This window comes from Puma concolor, chromosome B3, assembly GCF_028749965.1.
Source record: "Puma concolor isolate L17-30 chromosome B3, mPumCon1.1.hap2, whole genome shotgun sequence".
Lineage (NCBI taxonomy): Eukaryota > Metazoa > Chordata > Mammalia > Carnivora > Felidae > Puma > Puma concolor.
In genome coordinates, this window is record NC_141672.1 from 75,833,630 (window position 1) to 75,851,866 (window position 18,237).

Here is an 18,237-nt window from a genome sequence, read left to right on the forward strand (position 1 = left end):
TGGGACTATACTTTTGAATTGCAAGACCAGTAATCTATGAAATTTTGATAAAAGAGGTAATTTTTTTAAGTTTATTTATTTTGAGAGAGAGTGAGCGAGCAAGCAGGGGTGGGGCAGAGAAAGAGAGGGAGAGAAGGAATCCCAGAGCTTGAACCCATGAACCGTGAGCCAAAATCAAGAGTTGGATGCTCAACCAACTGAGCCACCTAGGTGCCCCAAAACAGGTAAATTAATAATGGAAACTGGAGAGTGCAGCAGAAGGTGGGAAGAGGATCATTTGGTACGTGAAGAGGTAGGAGCAAAGGTGGAATCCAATGTCTGAGGACAGGTGTAGGACATAAATTCTCATGCTAGTAGAGGAGCGACCCACATAAACTTTCTGTTTTCTCCAGTGTGACTGAGACCAGACTGGCCTGGGGAAATTCAGATAGAAGCAAGCTCAAGTTGGTTCGACCTCGTGGTAGTTGCTCTCCCTACCTTGACATCGTCTCGTTACCCAACTGCTTATCTCACCCACCATTTCTAGAGGACCATTAACAAGTACTCAAACTGGTCACATTATTTGCAATGACAAATTGCACCATCAGAACCTACCTACCTACCTGTAGGTACTCATTTTCTTTGATTCTTTGAAAGTTGCCAAGGGCAACTTCTCTGAATTTCCATACTTGATTTTTTTTTTTTTTTTAATCAGGTGGCCTCACTCTTGGCACATCCTATAAATCTAGTCATTTTTACCATGCACCAATCTCTGAGGATTCCCTGACAAATGACGGATATGCTTCTTCTTTCTTGGAGCTTGCGTTCTAGCATGGGAGCCGGTCATCACTTCATGATTTGCCAAATGAATTCCTTCACTGCAGCTATGATAAGCACTCTGTAGATGCAGAGGGATTATGAGAGCATGTTACAGGCACCAGGACTTGGTCAGGAGATCACTTCTTCCCTGAAGAAGTGACTTTGCAGCTGAGGTTCAGAAGCAGAAGTTACTCAGCCTTGCCAAATAGTGTCTGTCCCTCTGGATCTACTTTCCTTCATATTTGAGGAGGCTGATCTTAATGGACAGCATCCACCTGGTTCCTTTGGTCTCTGGCACCCCATTTAGTTTGGCCAATGGGAGGCATCATCAGGATATTGGAGAGAAAGAAAAGAGAGAGAGGTGGAATGATATTACCCCAGATCCCTTCCTGCCAGGCTGTGGATTGGCAATGCCTGCCTCCCTCTGTGGGAGGCTCCAACTCCTGTTCTACAGCTGCTGGTCCTAGTAAAGTCTCCTCCACTCCATGCTTTGGACCTAGGGTGGTAGTGGTTTCTCTCTTGCCAGACTCAAGGGTGTTCCATCATCTTTTTTTGGTTTCCCATAACCCAACTGTATTAGCTTCCTAGATCTGCCTTAACAAAATACCACAAACTGGATGGCTTAAAACAAGAGAAATTTATTATCTCACAATTTTGGAGCCTCAAGATTTGAAATAAAGGTGTCAGGTGGGCCATGCTCCCTCTGAAATCTGTAGAGCAATCCTTCCTTGACTCTCCCTAGCTTCTGGTGGTTTGCTGGCCATCTCTGGTGTTCCTTGGCTTGGCTTGCAGCTGCATGACTCCAGTCTCTGCCTTTGTGGTCGTGTGGTGTTCTCTCTGCGTTTCTGTCTTCTTACAAAGACATCAGTCATAATGGATCAGGGGCCCACCTTACTCCAGTATGACCTTATCTTAACTAATTACATCAATCTTAACTAATTATGTCCATTGCCATGACTCTATTTCCAAATAAGATCCCTTTCTATGGTGCTAGGTTTAGGACTTCAACTATCTTTTTTTGAGGGATACAATTCAACCCACAACACCTGTCTACATCTTGTAAATGTCTCTTTTATTAGATATTTTTCTAATCACGCCTTCAAGAGTACCCTCTGTCTCCAGCTAGGAAGATGCCTGATACACCAGGGATAATGGCATTTGTAGGGAAAAAAAACATTCAAAATAAGAAATAAGGACATGCAAAAAAAAAAAAAAAAAAGAAAAAAAAAAAAAAGAAAAAAGCCCTGAGGCAGGAGGAAGTGCTGTGGGCTTAAAGCTGCATTAATATCAAAAGAACAGTTAGCAGGGCTCAAATAAGCCTGTCTTCCTAGATAATTACTGAAGAACTATCCCAAATCATGCAGGAAGTCATTCTGAAAAATTCCAAGAATGTGCTTGTGTTTATGACTGTGATTTATATCTGCCACAGGTTAGGAGTAATTTTAAGAGTTTATTGTTAATGGACAACAACAACCCTCGTCTAGGCCTGACTAGGAGAGAGTTATTATGAATAATAAATCAAAGTCAGAGGCAGAAGGCAGCTGGGGAAGGGAACAGGTGATGGTCTGATGGAGGCTTGGGACAGAGTGTGGCTAGAAAGTATGTTGTACCCAGTCCTAAAGAGTGAGGACCTGCTCACTCCAGCATTATCTTGGGGTGCCCTGGTGGAAGGTAGAAAAGTGTGCCAGGGCCCGGCCCATGGACTCCACTTTTTCAGGCTCTGTGCAGGCTGTGTTCTTTGTGCTCAGTCATTCATTCTGTGTCAAGGCTGCCAATTAGGCCACAGCTTCGCAGGCCCTAGAGGTTGTCTGTTTCTTTATGAGAGTACACTTATCATGATGGAAAAGAAAAAAGAGAGAGAGAGACAGAAAAGAAATAAAAATACAGATACCTCAGACTTGAAGAGTTAGTAGGAGAGGCAAGAGTGCTTTGGGGGGCTTTATGTATCCTTCCCCATAATCTCCACCAGTCTTTCATTCTTTGATATCTTTCCAGATTTTAGGTGCTGTGAAAATACAGCTTCGAAGCAGGTTCCTGAGGCATCTTCCAACCAGACTGCCACACCTCAGCTTCTCATTTGTAGACATTGAAGTTGTCATTGTATATTATGCTTTATGGTGTATGAGTGCTGCCTCACACTTGTTAATTGGTCTGTCTTTATCACCTGTGGAATCTCCCCAAAGCCCCTGTTGAACGCATACTCGTTCTCAAAAATACTGGTTGAAGTGAATTGATTTCTTCTGCCCACGGGCTGTCTGACATACAAGGAAAGCAAAGGAAGACCAGTGAGGAGCTCATTCCCAAGATGATGGCTATGGGAAGGACCCCACATCTTTCGGTTGTGGCTCTAAACACCGGCCATATCATTATAGGAACTTCTGCTGCCTTCAGCCTTACAGACAGGGGATGGTTGAGATAAGCACTGCTGAGCCACCATACAAAATGCCACAGGCTCGTTCTGCCTCTCTAGTAGTGTAAGATGGCTGGAGATGGCTATAAGGCTGAGGTCATTTATATTTCATTTTCAGGGACAGGGTGTTGCTAGGAGGTCCCAGGGGTATCAACCAATGGATTACATAGCAATGGAGGAAGGTATGTTTATTGGCCTCACTGAGAACAGAAGGATGAAGGGTTTAAGGGTGGTAGAGGCCTTTGCAAGCCTTCAAATCCATGTTTTCAGCCTTCACTCCACCATAACCTTAAACAGAGAGCTGTTTTTCCTATTCTTCAAGTGAGTTCCATCAACCCATATTCTATTTATTTGAATTTTCAGACTGTTGAAAGCAGGCAGCTGGAGAACCCTACCTCTGTTCAGGCAAGACTCAGACAGAATATGATTTATAACACTGGGCTGGACAGGGTCTCAGAACTTGGGGATCCTCTTTTTTGCTGCCTGCCCTAGTTCTCAAGAGGCAGCTGTGTTGTCATGGAGAGACCAGTGGATTTAGGCGTGGAAGATCTGGGTTTGTATCTGATACCACAACTTACTTGCAAGTTACTTAACCTCTCCAGGACTTGGTTTTCTGGACAATAAAATGGGGATAATATTGCCTCATGTGGCCATGAAATAACAAATGTGAATATGCCTTGTGATTAATCTACAGTTAGACCTGTAGTGGGGGTCGGTTGGTCAGTGTGGAAGGTCAGAGGGGCAAGCTCTGGTTTGTGACCCACCTGGAGGCAGAGGTGGGTGGTGCCGTGGGTAGGGCAGCAAAATAATCAGTCCCCTCTGCTCTTACTGGGGCTTCAAGAATCTCCAGGGAGAACTAGTATCTATTAGTAAAGTTGCTCTGGAGATCAGGGCCACAGAAGTCTCCTTGTTGGTATACAAAGTTCAGGACGCCATCTTGGTTCCTCTTATACAGTATAATTGTTCATTTTTCCCCCTGTGATTTTGCACTCAAAATTTTGCTTCTTCTAAAAGGAAGAAATATCTCTTGTTGCTCCAACAAGGCATCTGGCTTGATTTCTGAAAAACAAAACCAAGGGAAAAGGAAGGTCAAGAAATTGAAGAACCATATCCGAATATCAAGTGGATTATGGAGCCACTTTCCAATTTCAGCCTTTCCACAAACTCTCTCAGGAGTAATTTTGTCAAGGAGCCATTTATTTATTTACCCAATTATTGGGCAAATATTCACTGGCTTTTCTGGGATGCTCAGGGCTGGGCTGGGCTGTGGGGATGATGATGTTTCAGGCTTCCTGGGGCTCACCTGATTCAGGAAGCTGCAGACCTACTATTCCAAGGCTTCAAGGCTGCTCTTGCACCTGGGCAGCAGGAAGAGAAATGGGGAGATCCACTTTGTGGCTTCCCTTGAAGACTGAAGTCCTCAGCATCTGGAACCATCTCCTGCTCCTTTCTTCATCATCTCAGCACCAAGTGGCTCAGTGACACTCCTGTGTGCTCTTGGGCTTGCCTGGGGACAATGAGGAAATGAGCCTGAATTAACAGATCTTCTGCCCCCAAAGAACAGCCTCACCAGGTGTACAGACCATCTAGGGATTTCTTCTTTCTGCTGCAAATGGAGGCAACTCCTTCCTAAGGAGAGGCCAATATTCTGGCAGGGGAGATGTTATTTAGCTTTAGACAGCTTTGAATGCTTCTTTCTCCCCTATTTGTGGATGTTCCTATTATTTCTTGTTATAATATATTTGATTTTAGATCTTTTATTTATATAGCAAGGGAGCTGCTTCCTAGGAAGGGAGATAGACTTTGCCACTGTGCCTGTCTTCTGTAGGATGACAGCCCATTAACTGTAGCACAGAATTTACCAGAAAATAGTATTGCATTGGATTTAATTTTTAGTAGCAGTTGAGTGTCTCCCATAGTACTCTGCCCGTATCAAGCACCCTGTAAATGTTGATACTGGACTAAAGAAAACACAAAACAGACATAATGGGAAGATGAAGTGGAGCGGGCAATGAAAATTAAATGAGAAAGAGCAGAGTTAAATCATGAAAAAAATTTAATGGAGTATTATAGAATTATCTACTGTAAGGACAAAGTAGAACAGACTAAAACTAAAAGAGAATATAACAGTTGGGTAAGAGGAATGTGGAGGCAGAGAAAAGCTGGAGAAGTAATTAGGACAATTAACCTCCACGTAGTGGTTCTCAGTCTTGGCCGCACATTGGGATCACCAGGGGTAGTTTAAAAAATACTGAAGTCTAGGTGCTACCCCCAGAGTCTGATTTAATTGAGCTGGGGTGGGGTCTGGGCATCAGGATTTTAAAAAGCTTCCCAGGCAATTCTGATGTTCATCCAGGGTTGAAAACCATTGCGTAAGAGAATCATTTAGTCAAAGAATAAAACTTGTAGTGCAGTCAAGGCTTATTATGGTGTTGTCTTCAGGAGACAAGGCAAAGCCTATGACCAGCAAGGTCTGCCAGTCCTCTCCTTGTCCCTTCCTCAGGACCAGCATGGACCCTCAAGAGCTCTCTTGCCTGGTGATTGCTTGCCACTGGCCTCTTATGAATCAGAGGCCATGAGGACCTGCTTAGGTCAGCATCAGCCATCTATCTCCCTGTTCCCCTGAGTGCCTCCAACAGTGCTGGGCACTTAATGGGCACTTAGTGAATCTTCGCTTAGCTGCCATGCTCTTTGTCCTTTCCAGGTCTTATGCTGATTTGAAATGGGTTAAGTCTGTGGTTCTTGTTCCTCCTCTACCTTGACTTTCGAGATTCAAATTTTGCCCTACCCAGTTTCTTTTGAGAGGCAGGATTCAGATTCAGCCAGGGGAGCCCACTTGCTGTGATTCCTTCCATTGGACAACATATCACTCTGTGTGTGTGTGTGTGTGTGTGTGAGAGAGAGAGAGAGAGAGAGAGAGAGAGAGATGGAATGCATCCTAGAGTATATCAGACCCAGAGAGTAATGGGTTTTTGCTTTATTTGAACTTTGTGTTCTCTTTTTCCTCCCTCCTTCCCTTCCTTCCTTGTTTTTGTCCTGAAATTCCTAGGCTCATAGCAGACCATAGGCATCAAAGGAGACCTGCCTTTAAGAGTGAAAGTATGTCCAGTGCCCTGAAGTGGCCCCCTGTTTTTGGAGAGGGTGAATTACCTTCTACTTTCCTAGAATTGCTGATTTCACAGTGAAGATTTGCTGCCACACAAAAAGAGCTGTGGGTAGAATGTAAAGTTATTGCTGGCTCTGGAAATCTTTCATTTCCCCTGCTTGCCAGAAGAACTGGGTGGGGGGCGGGGCTGGTTGTCCTCAGGTAGAACAGAGGGGCCAGCCAGAACACAGGTTTTCATGCTGATAAGAGACTAATCTTATGCCTTTGTTGGTAGACGTATCTTTATAAAAACAAAACAAAAGGAAACAATGGTAATTTTGTCCTTCCATTCAACAATATCCCAAAAGAGAGGAAAAAGCTGGAAAAACTTGGATTGGGGGCAGATAGGTTACTAGTTTAAAAGGAGCTGAATTGAAGCCCCTCCTCCTTTTTAGCTTTTGTCTACACATAAGAAAAAATACTCCCTACTTTTCTTCTGCGAAATGGAGAAAAATATTTTGCTCAAGATTCTTGGTTGGGAGTAGGATTAGGGGACAGGTCAGGGATAGAAGATAAATGCTTTTTTTCTTCCTTTGGTGATGGAAGCTTACGAAAAAGTAGAATTTAGTATTCCAGTACTTCTAGGGAGCTCAAATTCTGTAGTTCTGGAGCCCTACAGCTGTGGAATTAAGATCTTATATAGATTGAACGTCTGCCATCCTGCTAATTGTCCCCCAAAGCAGAGGGAAGTGACATAACTGGGCTCTCCCAGAACCCTAGGGAAATTCCGTGCTTCTCCCAAAGGGAAGCAAATAAAACCCCTTACTCTTCAAAGAAAGGGAGAGGAGGGGAGTGAGACCATTCCTTTTCTACCTTTAAGGGGGAGAGAGTTAGATGACCCCATCCTCTGGGTTGAATCTATGCTTCCAGAGGAGAAGAAATACCAAGATGGAAAACCTTCACTTTCTTTTCCTTGGGAGAGGTGTGTGGTGGGCCCAGCTGCCAGTACAGTTTGGTCCTCCCTGCCAGTGGCTTCCACAGCCCCCACTAGTAACTGGCATCCTCCGTGCTTCTTCTGGTTGGACTTCCAGCTCAGATACAGTTCTGTAGGCACCTACCTAGTTCTTGGGCTCTGAGCTAATGCACTTACTACCTTGCTTAGTTTTATCCCAGTTTGGGAGGAAAAAAGAAATGAGGCTGAAAGAATGCCTAAAACATGGCATCAGCTCTAAAGATACAGAACTAACAGAAGAAAAAGGGAGAGAAACATGGTCCCATTCTTGGGTGCTCTGTGGAAGGCAGCTGTGTAGATAAAAAGAAGTGGCCATGAGGTGCCTTTGGGGCTAGAAAAAGAGACTTCCCCAAACAATTAAGTGGAAAAGTATTTGGGTGGCTGGATGTTGGTACAGCAGCTTGGGTTGCCATAACCCAGTGCCCTCTTGGTGTCCAGTATCCTCGCCCACTCTGCATCTGCTGCTGCCCCATTGCCACACCCTGAGCATCTCTGACTTTCTGTTTGTAGTGAATCGTTGGTGGAAAGTGGGGATGAGTAGAGGGGCAAAGATGGAGGTAAATACAATATTACTGATCACATTCACCATGGCTTATCATAGTAAAGAGTGGTTGTTCTATGATCACTGTGGTACTGATGTGTTAGAGCTGGTTTGGAATGCAGGGGCTGTTACGCACATCATGGATGTGACAAATTAAAACGCTGTTAACACTGAGCTACATAATGAATGCTTAGTACGAGTGAAAGAAAAGATTATTGAGTAGAAAAGCTATTCGGTTGGCAGGGCTTTAATTGCCAAGTAGTCTGAGAGTTGGCACATGGGCATGACTGAGTAGTGACTGTGTGAACTTGGGAAGTTACCAAAGGAGGGCAAAGGAAATACTATGTGCAGCCTGATGAACAACCTGCATCTATCAAATGGCTATGCTATTGCAAGTGAAATCACGGTACCTGACAAAGCACACAGTATCAATCTAAACTGACGGCAGTGTCCAGGCTGTGGTGAGAAATCAGGGATGTAGAATAACAAAAGGTGCATAGGGAATGGCACATGCCAGGAAGACAGACTAGAAGAGAACAGGGGAAGAAGATTTTTTTTTTGCAAGACTCAACTGATAATGATCTCTCTCTGTCAGAATACTTTATTTTGTAAAAGTACCAGCTCAAGTTCCAGATGGGTGACCCAGAGGCTGAGCCGAGGGTCACAGCTGCAGCATGCTAGGGAGAGAACTGTAGCCTCTATTCACAATCTGCTGTGTTTGTGTTGACTCACAACATGGTTGGGGACCAGGCTGGACAGCATTCCAAACTCTCAGTGGAAATCCTAAAGGCATTCCACCCCTTGTTAATGATAAATATATGTTTATCTAGGGAAGTGTGATGGAGAGGGGATACCTCCAGAAAAAGAAGACAATTTGAAATGCTACGGAAAAAAAAAAAAAAAAGCTACAGTGATGGAAAAATGCTTATTTTTGCAGAAAAGATGTAATCTGCACAATTTTCCTCTTATTTTGATAGACTAAATCCTAAGTTTCAAGCATGTGAAGGCCAAAGACAAACTCTTATTTAGGGCCGCCAAGATGAGAAATAGCAGCCTCTCTGTACACACACAAAGGAGCTGTGCCGTGGGGCCATGGGGCCGTGTCCACATTACGATTGGGGCCTCCCTGTGTGGTCATCGGGGACCCCTGACTCACTTGGGCTGATCATCAAGTCTAAAAGAGTTCTTAGCTTTTCTCTAGAGAATGCTCAGTTTCCATCGGTCTGCTTTTTTCTAATGTGTATAAAACTGGGCTGCCTTTGACTGGTAGAAGGGGCCTGGGAGAGAGAGGCTTGGAAAAAACTGGATCAACATTCAGATGAAGCCCCAGAGGTGCAGGTGCCACATGTTCTCATTAGCGCTGCTGGTGAAACACCTTTCTGCAATGAAGGGGGTCCTCCTCTTTGACCTCCTCTTTGGGTCTGACTCCTAAATTGAGGAGTCAGCGTTACACGGTGGAATCTCTGCTCTGGTTGGGTGGGAGGGTTTCAGGCTAGCCCTCGCTGTTTTTTCTTACCATTTCATGTTAAAGTAGGGAGTAGATTCAAGTGGGGGACTATTGAGAAGAATTAGTCATCCATGGCTGTAAGATACCAGCAATGCCAGATGGGGTGCGGGAGTGCAAGCAATTTATAAAGCCTTCGCGGCAATTTCTGTGACCACAAGGGATGATACTGGCTCGATTTAGCATTTTTGAATTTAAGTATTCACCTCATGCCAATGTATGTAGCTATGTTCTCTCATCTGAGGTTGTTCATTTGGAAATACAGAAAGGTGAGGCATTATTTCTTGAAATAAAATATTCCCTTTCATTACAACTGTGTCTCAGTGATCCCTAAAGCAGAAATTCAGTTCAAACATTAAATTCAATAATCAGATATTAAACACTTAATATGCAACACACTGTGGAAACTGAAGATGAAACAGACCATGGATCCCTGTCCTCGAGGAGTATATAAATTAGGAGGAGCATAAAGGAAATATCCAAACAATCTTGGAAAAGAGAGAGAACAATGAAATGACTCCAGACAGGTAAGTGCCAAGGTGGTTCAGCTGGGGGAGACTATGTCCTCAGAGGCGAGGTTCATATCGGAGACATAAATTTGGGAATCATAAATGTGGAATTTAATGCCATAGGCATGAATGAGATCACTGGGGGAGAGATATAGAAGGGAAGAAGGACCCAAGCAAGGGCCCTGGGTGCCCTATGTTTAGAAGCTAGTCAGGGGAGGAAGAGTCAGCTAAGGAGACTGGGAAGGAGAGGCCAGTGACCCTAGAGGAAAATCAGCAAAGTGTGGCATTTCAGAAACTAAGTGTGGAAGGCATTGCAAGAAGGAGTGGGTGGTACACTGCTGAGAGGTTGTATGATCATCAACTATCTATTCTCATGTGTGTTTTATGTTTGTTTCCTCTTAAACTGGCAAATCCATGAGGACAGGGCCCATGTTTATTTTGTTCACACTGTGCACTTAATGTCTGGCATTGTACTTGGGACAGAGGGTAGTCAAAATATATTAGTTGCATAAAGGAAGGAAGACATAAAAGCCAGTCTAATGTGTTTATACTTAATTCAGTAGGCAAAGAGTAGTATCCAAATCAGCATTTTCAGGTTTCTCACACAGGGTTTGATCTTAGCCAAAAACACAAGCCTTCTTTAGGAGTCCTGTACAGATGTGTTGGCTTCATGCATACCTCCTCTTAACATCATTCAGTGTGCTTCAGTCTGGATGCACAGAAATGAAGAAGCAACAAGAATCCATCTGGGTGGTTCTCCTGTAATCCTTTAGGGCAATGTTAGTCACTGGAATCTCATGAGATATTAATGATTCTGCCATTCTGGAAAGAAATCTATGATCCCAATCTTGGGTTAAGTAGCTATCTCTACAGCAGGCATCATCGAGAACATTTAATCTGATAATACAGAATTGTGAGTATTACGAGAGGGCTATTAACAGAACATTTTCCAAACTTATTTGACCAGGGAATCCTTTTTAGTTGCTTAACAACTGTTAACATCTCAGGGGACAGTAATATTCTGAAGAATGATTTGGCAAATGTTGCACAGGGCTTAATAACAATCCTAAGAGGGCAAAAAAAAAAATCATATCACATTTCTTTTTAGTTGACATGGGGAGAAAATCCCTATACTGGATATAAGTTACATGGGTGGAGTCTAAAGGAATGGTAAGTTGTATTATTGTTCTGAAATAATTGATTCCCCCTTCTATATGAGAAGATTATCAATTCCTGCCTGTTGCTGTGTGTCTTTCAGTAGCTTCTGTGGGGGATGGGGGGTGAGTCCCTGCCCACTTGATTCTGGGCTTGACCATGGAAGGGCTTTGGGTAATGAATGTGAGTGGACATGGTGTGTGCCATGACTGAGCAGAAGCTTTAAGGAGCATCTGGAGTTTCTGTCAGCAGCTCTCTTTCTCTTTTTCCTCTGTCATGAAAACAGTGTGTCCCAAATAGTGAATTATCTTTTACTCTGGATTCTGGAATGGGAGGACACAGGGAGCAGAGCTTAGTCGCCACCTCATAGCCACCAATCTGCAGTAAAAGCAGGAGCAAAAAGTAAATGATCATTGCGTAAGCTACTGAGATATTGGTGCTATTTGTTACCACAGCAGAGTTGACTAATACAGAGAGGAAAGTATGTAAGGCTGTTATGAATGTGACAGCTATTTCTTTTCCAGAGCTTCCAGAAGAGAGACAACTCCAGAGGAGAAGCAGAAACCAGAATAGCTCCATTTGTAGCTGAATTTTTTATATTTTACAGGAGAAAAGTTGAATTCTTGTTCTGCCTAAAAACAACTCCATGAATTGAAAAACTCAATCAACCTAGATAAAGATTTATAGATTTAGTGTAGGCTCTAATGTGCTGGCGTATGTGAGAAGAAATCTCAGTATTTCAAACCGAATGATATCCATGAACACACAGAAGTGGACATTCATGGCCAGTCCTACTGGTATTATTTGTCTCCTTGTAGAGAATATTATTTTTTTAATAGTCTCCCAGATTTCCTCACAGTTGTCATCAGTGGGATGAGGAGGAGGCCAGCTGCCCAGTAGCACCAAATTCTGGGACATCCCAGGTTTGGGAGGGCTCTTGAATAAGAACAAAAAGGTAAAGGGAGTGATCATTATCTAAGGAAACAATGTTCCTCTTCCCTGTCCCTTCCTCTTTACTTCTTATTTTTTTTTATTTAAAAAATTTTTTTATCCATACTGTTACCCTTTAGCTGATCTGTTTTTTGGTGTGTACAATAGCAGCATTTTGGAAATCTCTCAGCTTTAGTAGGCAGGGAATTTGGGACATCTATGGTTTAGGAGCCCCTGTGACATTAGCTTCCTCACACTTACGTCTGGTCCAGGTTCAATATTTTCCCATCAGCTTTCAGTTTGTTTATTTCTTTACTTAAATTGAGAAGATGATAGGTGAGGGGCTATCTCTCTCTCTCTCTCTCTGTGTGTGTGTATGTGTGTAACTGTTGAGAATGCTCATTTTTCTTCTGGGTCATCTTAAAAAATCTCCAAGCATATGCTACCTCAGGGAAGCAAGTGTTTTTTTCTGTGATGAGCTCATATCACCTCCTCTGAGAAGCCTTTCCCAGCTTTAGGCCATCACTTTCTTCTTTACCTTCTCACAGATGTTTGCTCCTTCCTCTGTAAATAAGTCCCTATTTTCATGTCTGTTTCTCCCACTGTAAAGAGCACCTTGAGGACAGGAATTGAGCTTTGGTGGTTTTTGCAACTCAGCATGTGGCGTAGAACCAGGAACATTGTGCATGCTCAGTACATATTTGAGGGATGAGGATATGCATGCCCATAATTATAGACTTGTGTGTTTTAATAATATAGCTACTGAAAATATCCATACAAAATCCAAAACACCAGAAGGGCTTATCATAAGCCAAGCCAAGAGTCACTGAGAAAATAATAATCATATTGGCTCCTCTAATTTCCTCCTAGCTGGCCACTCTTTCTGGGTGGGTTTTGCTTACCTGTCCCAAATCTCTTCTTGGTAACTGGCTCAAAAATATGCAGGATCCTCTGACCTCTCGCTTTTCCTGTGTGCCCCCAAATGCGTGGAAATCCTTGGTCTCTGAGAACCTCTGGACTCTAGCTCAGAGTAATTCTAGGGTCTTCAAGACCACTGAAAAGTGAAAATATGGTGAGACTTGGGAACTTAGCGATGAGCACCAAACTCTGGAAAATCTTAAGATCTCAGAGTCATTTATTCATACAAACACATTTATGCAATTTGTCAGATTCAACGATAAGCAAAAGCAGATATAATCCTTGATCTTTCAGAGCTTACAAGCTAGAAAAATAGACATTAATCAAATTAATGAAATAATATTACAAACTGATATATGAAAGCATATTTTAACCCCCCCCCCCACCCAAATCTGAACTTGTTGGGAGATTTCAAGACATCTCTGAGGAATTGATGTGCAAATTTTGATTCAAAAGATGAATAGGAGTAAAACAGGTGATGAAGAGATAGGAGAAATGTTCCCCAAGGATGGAGTAATATAATGTGCAAAGGTGGGAGGTACCTGTCCGTTTCATCAGCTGAAAGATCATCTGTTTGACAGGAGCAGGGAAAATGAAGAGCGAGGGTAGGAAGTATTGGAAGTGTAGGTGAGAAGGGGTCAGACTGTGCAGGGTTGTAGAGGCCAGCTTGGGGATTTTGATTGGTCTTTTACCTGTAAGCAATGGGAAGTCATTGAATAATTTTTTAAAATAAATATTTATTCATTTTTGAGAGAGAACTTGAGTGGGGGAGTGGCAGAGAGAAGGAGGTACAGGGGATCTGAAGCAGGCTCCACACTGACAGCAGCGAGCCCAATGTGGGGCTCAAATTCATGAACGATGAGATCATGACCTGAGCCAAAGTCAGACGCTCAACTGACTGAGCCACCTAGGTGCCCCTGTCATTGAAGGATTTTTAATCAGAGGTATAACATAATCACATTTGTATGTTGAAGAAATTACTCTGGCTGCTGTGGGGAGGACATATTGGAAGGTCCGAGAGACCAGCTATCTCATTCAGACTGATGAAATAATTCAAAGGAGAAAATGGAAGTTTGGACAAGGAGTTGGTAGTAAAGGATGGAGAGACGTGTCTGGACTGGAGATGGCAGTGTTATTCACTGAGATAGGCAACCTCAGGAAAGGACCATATTTAGAAGGAAGATCTTGATTTTGGTCTTGGAGTTGAGTTAAAATGAGTTTAAGACTTTTAAGTGAACATATTGAACAGTCACTGGGCACATCATACATTCACTCATATTTACTGACTACCCACCACATGAGAGTTACAATATTGAGAATTGTGTGGAACAGAAAAATATACTAAACTTGGAATCTCCTCTTGAGGACCTTAAAACTTATGAGACAGTCATGAGGAATGGCTGAGTATTGGGTATAGAGAAATGAGGGCTTGAGAGGTTGGATATGATAGCTGTCTTCAAATATTTGAAAATATAAAGATAGAACTTAGTCTATGTTGTTTCAGAATGCACAAAAAATACCAACATATAAAGTTATAAGGAAGGATCTCTGTGACTTAATTATTTTATAATTGGAAGTTTGTATCCTTTAATGTCCTTTATCTATTTCTTCCATCTGTCCACTCAGCCCCCTTCTGTGATGATGACTACACTTACCATGGCAAGCACTGAATAATGTATAGAGTTGTCAAATCAATATGTTGTACACCATAAACTAAGATAACATTGTATGTTAATTATATTTTAAGAAAAGTTATAGGGAAGCAGACCTCAATTTGGTAGAAGAAGTGATTTTTTTTTTTAAAGTAGGCTCCATGCCCAACATGGGACTTGAACTCATCACCCTGAGATCAAGACCTGAGATCAAGAGTCGGACACTCCACTGACTGAGCCACCCAGGTGCCCCAAAAAGTGATTTTTTAAAATAAGAACTGTCACTGAAAATATTTTAATTGAGTTTGGATGATCATTTATTCAATTGATATTTAATGTACATATACATTTAATGGAAGGATTCTTGCTTGGCCTCTAAGATCCCTTTTGGCTTTCAAATTCAATGATTCTAATTTTCTGGTTAAAGCCTTAATTGTTCAGAATGAGGTCACAACCTGGATTACCTTAGTCCATTTCCTTACTTGGACCCTACCTGGATGTTCCCTGGGCACTTGCAGGATGCTGTAATGAGTAATTTCTTCCAGGTTGTGACCCCTTCAGAAAATTAAATATATAATGTAGGAATCACATTCTCTTCCTTGGCTGGCTGTGGCCTCCTCTGACACAGAGGAAATTCCCTTGTTTTCTCTTGCCAGTTACTCCATACCATGGTTCCATGATGTTGGATGGCCTGTTTGTAAGTTCAGCCAATTGATAGCACTGTGCTACCGGATGGACACAAGCTACTGCCTTTTGGCTACCTGTGAGCAATTACATCTTCCATTTCTAGGGACAGAGGATGCCTAAGGACTCCTTTGTTTGGGAGCTTGGTGAAAGTGGCATGCCTATTACTGTGCCCTGACAGTTGAACTCAAAGATTTTTTAGAGCCTGGGCAGACACACTCTGAGATATCTCTTCATTGCTCTGAACTCTTTTAAGTGAGCACTTTTTATGATAGATAAGAGTCACAGAAAGCAGGATAATGGGGACAACAATAGTATGACTTTAGTCAACTCTCAATTGCCTTTACCAGTGCAGTAGGGAAGCACATGGACAATATAGAAATATCAATTGACATTCTTATCACTCATTTGGCTTTGGAAGTTTTGCAGAAACACTTGGTTCATGTTTATAGTATGCTAGGGCCTTTGGTGGCCCTATCTCCACCTTAGTCTGGAGCTCCAGGTAATATATAAAAGATTTTCTTTTTTTTAAGTTTATTTATTTATTTATTTATTGAGAGAGAGAGAGAGAGAGAGAGAGAGAGAGAGAGAGAGAGAAAGCACAAGTGGGGAAGGGACAGAGAGAGAAGAGAGAAAGAATCCGAAGCAGGCTCTGCATTGTCAACACAGATCCCAATGCGGGGCTGGAACTCATGAACCCTGAGATCATGACCTGAGCTGAAGTAGGACACTTAACCAACTGAGCCACCCAGGTGCCCCTATATAAAAGGTTTTCTCAATTACCTTTTGGTAAGCTCAGGGAATTTCTCTAGGTCTCTAATTTTAATTCATGTGGTTTCCTTTTTCCCTGTTTTGTGCCCAGCCTCTCTCAGATCATTGTTGGGCACTCTGCTTGCTTTCTTCTTCCTTGGCTCCAGGCTCTGTTTTTTATGCTCACCCAATGCCCATTTTAGGTTCTGAGTTGCCTCACCCCAACCTGAATCAGAACTTCACATTCTCATCTGTCCTGAAGGAGGAATGGACAATTAGATACACACGCTCTCACTCTTATCCCTTTTCTTCCCAGTCAGACTTAATCAGACACTAATGATTCATGTTCTTTTTTTCTGGCTTGATCTTGAATTGAAGTTATGTGGCACAAGGTTCTGGGTTACAGCGGATAATCTATGAAGGTCACATGGTGTGGTAAAAAGTACATTGACTCAATAAATATTAATTCATTTCCTAATCTGCTTGTGGATGAATGAGAAATGATCATACCTGGAATTTATATAAAGCCTTCTTCCAAGGAACATACAAGGACACGGTAGCACCTCAATGACTCAAAGAGATTATTTATTATATTGGTAACACAAATAATCTGTAACCTGGTTTGGGGATGACTGATTACTTGTTGTGAGTCGCACACCTGGCTGCACATCAGCCTCCCTCAGGAGCTTTTTACAAATCCGGATTTTTTGGGTGGCATTGGGGAAAACCAGATTTATATTTCTCCACCTCTGTGAAATTTTTCAGTGGTGATGGCTTCCCTGGACTTGTGCTTCTCGAACTTTAATATGCATATAACTTACCCAGGGAATTTTGTTAAGATGCAGATTTTGAGTCACTAGTTCAAGGGCAGTGCATGAGATTCTTCATTCTGGCAACATTCCAAGTGATGCTGATGCTGTCTAGCCAGAGACCACACTTGAAATAGCAAGGTCTTAGACTGGAGAGGGGGGAGAAGGCAAGGCATGGAGGTTGAATTACCTGGGAAACTGGAGTTCCATGCCCACACCACTTCAATCAAAATCTCTGGAGATGTGTTCCAGACCTTTGTATTTTTAAAGAACTTCCCCCAGGTGATTAAAATATGCAGTTGGAATTGAGACCCATTGTTCAAGAGATGCCTTGACCACATCTAATGTCCATTTCTCTGTAGTGAGGGCAGGAGAACCTGGCCACATCTTCCCTGTACTAAACTAATAGTTTTGTTGCTTACAGCAGAATTTCTCAAAGCATGTCCTTGAACCACTTGCATCAGAGTCACCTGGGCACTTATTATAAATGCAAGTTCCCAGGCCTGCCCCCAGATAGACTGAAACATAATCTTTGTAGCTGGGACTCAAAAGTATAAATAGGAACAATCTCTCCAGGTGCTTCGCATGCACAGTGAAGTTTGAGAAATACTGGCTTATAAAATCAAATCAAATCTGGGGCGCCTGGGTGGCTCAGTCGGTTGAGCGTCCGACTTCGGCTCAGGTCACGATCTCACGGTTCGTGAGTTCGAGCCCCGCGTCGGGCTCTGGGCTGATGGCTCAGAGCCTGGAGCCTGCTTCTGACTCTGTGTCTCCCTCTCTCTCTGCCCCTCCCCCATTCATGCTCTGTGTCTCTCTGTCTCAAAAATAAATAAACATTAAAAAAAAATTAAAAAAAAAAACAAATCAAATCTCTTTAGCCTTGTAGGTCAGAGGTCTCTAAACAAGTTGGTCTCAACCAGATTTTTGAAGCCCTCTCTTTCTCTGTTCTACTGTGTTAATCTCCTGTGGTAGGCAGCTTCTAAGATGGCCCCCAATGATCTCTAATCCCTGGTGTTCATATTCTTGTGTAATCACCTCCTCCCCTTGAGTGTGAGCTGCACTTATTGACTCACTTTTTTTTTTTTTTGTGACTTAACACATTTATTTTTTTTTCAATATATGAAATTTATTGTCAAATTGGTTTCCATACAACACCCAGTGCTCATCCCAAAAGGTGCCCTCCTCAATACCCATCACCCACCCTCCCCTCCCTCCCACCCCCCATCAACCCTCAGTTTGTTCTCAGGTTTTAATAGTCTCTTACGCTTTGGCTCTCTCTCACTCTAACCTCTTTTTTTTTTTTTTTTCCTTCCCCTCCCCCATGGGATTCTGTTAAGTTTCTCAAGATCCACATAAGAGTGAAACCATATGGTATCTATCTTTCTCTGTATGGCTTATTTCACTTAGCATCACACTCTCCAGTTCCATCCACGTTGCTACAAAAAGCCATATTTCATTATTTCTCATTGCCACGTAGTAT

At 42.6% G+C, this 18,237-nt stretch overlaps 1 protein-coding gene and 2 long non-coding RNA genes across 9 annotated transcripts in view; 1 reads left to right on the forward strand and 2 right to left on the reverse strand.

Moving 5' to 3' along the window:
• The window catches only part of LOC112855941 (T cell receptor alpha chain MC.7.G5-like), a 167,161-nt gene that overhangs the window by 54,161 nt on the left and 94,763 nt on the right, over window positions 1-18,237 (reverse strand). The window lies entirely within an intron of this gene.
• Window positions 1-18,237, forward strand: part of LOC147580085 (uncharacterized) — a 323,282-nt gene that overhangs the window by 51,687 nt on the left and 253,358 nt on the right. The gene's annotated exons all lie outside the window — the stretch shown is intronic.
• LOC147580087 (uncharacterized) lies at window positions 10,390-17,386 on the reverse strand. Its single transcript, XR_015252530.1, has 3 exons — window positions 16,770-17,386; window positions 12,847-12,998; window positions 10,390-11,392 (listed from the first exon to the last, which is right to left on the reverse strand). It is a non-coding gene; the product is annotated as an uncharacterized LOC147580087 (long non-coding RNA).